Source organism: Octopus bimaculoides, chromosome 5 (assembly GCF_001194135.2).
Source record: "Octopus bimaculoides isolate UCB-OBI-ISO-001 chromosome 5, ASM119413v2, whole genome shotgun sequence".
In the NCBI taxonomy this organism is placed as follows: Eukaryota; Metazoa; Mollusca; class Cephalopoda; order Octopoda; family Octopodidae; genus Octopus; species Octopus bimaculoides.
Genome location: NC_068985.1, coordinates 18,184,514 through 18,185,785, shown reverse-complemented (window position 1 = coordinate 18,185,785; position 1,272 = coordinate 18,184,514). Strand labels below are relative to the sequence as shown.

Genomic DNA, 1,272 nt, shown 5'->3' with positions numbered 1-1,272 from the left:
TATATATACATCTATATGCACACATATATGTATATATACATCTCTCTCTCTATATATAGATAGATAAATAAATATATACACATATATATATATACATACATGTCTGTCTATCTATCTATCTATCTATCTATCTATCTATCTATCTATCTATCTATCTATCTATCTATCTATCTATCTATCTGTCTGTCTGTGTGTGTATGTGTGTGTATGTGTGAATATGTGTGTGTGTTGAGTGTATTCTTATAAGGATAAGGTAATATATTATGTACAGAAGAAGAAGCAGTCTGTAGTATTAGATGAATATTGGTAAATAAATAAAACATAAGCGACTTTACCTGTCTGATGATGCTGGTGATCTGGTTTGGAGGCTTCAGGTAGATAAGTTGTTGATTAAGCATAGATTGGCTATCTTTCACTGTGCCAACGGATGTCTGTGTACACTTTGTGTGTGTTGGCATGCGACATGGGTGTATGTGTATCTATAACTGTGGTTATGTAGGTGCATATATATCATATGCGTATGTGTACATGTGTGTGTGTGTGTGTGTGTGTGTGTGTGTGTGTGTGTGTGTGTGTTTGTGTGCAAGAATGTACAACTACTGTTTATTTCTAAATAAGCGATTGTAAACACAAACTACTTTCGTTGTGGAAAAATTTCCCTTACGTTAATATACGCCTGTATCAACCATTCCTCGGATCTGCGAATAAGTTTTCTGTTTCATATAGTAATACGTATTCATACGTCCACTTATAAATCTATACAGGATTATATATATAGAATTATATATAGAATTATATATATATATATATATATATACACACACACATACATATATATCTATATATATATACGCACATATACAAATGCATATATATGCATGTATTTCTGTGTATATATGTGAACATGGTGGGGGTGGATGGAAGGTCAAATCTTTGCATATGAATTTGTATTTTTATGAATTGGCTGATAACCGTTTAAATTAATCGACTATAGAAGTTTTGAAGTGTGTGTATATGTATATATATATTTATATGAACATCTAATTTTCGACTGTCCTGTTCATCGCAGTTTCTTTTGCTTTTGCTTTTGAAATTACCAGATGTTTTACCGTTAGTGTACTTATTGTGGGTGTAAGCAAACAAAACGAAAAAATTAAAACAAAAATAAATAAATACCCAAAACGTTAATTAAAATAAAACGAAGTAAATTGAGGTGATGAAAAAAAAAAAAAGAAACGAAGAAAGAGAGAGAGGAAGAGAGAGAGAGAGAGA

General features: G+C 30.9%; 1 protein-coding gene across 1 annotated transcript in view; it reads right to left on the bottom strand.

Moving 5' to 3' along the window:
- The window catches only part of LOC106871753 (uncharacterized), a 43,808-nt gene extending 43,093 nt beyond the window's left edge, over nucleotides 1-715 (bottom strand). Inside the window, exon 1 of the mRNA XM_014918383.2 lies at nucleotides 336-715. The gene's annotated coding sequence lies outside the window, so the exon portion shown is untranslated. The remainder of the gene's footprint in view (nucleotides 1-335) is intronic.
- Between the last annotated feature and the right edge of the window lie 557 nt (nucleotides 716-1,272).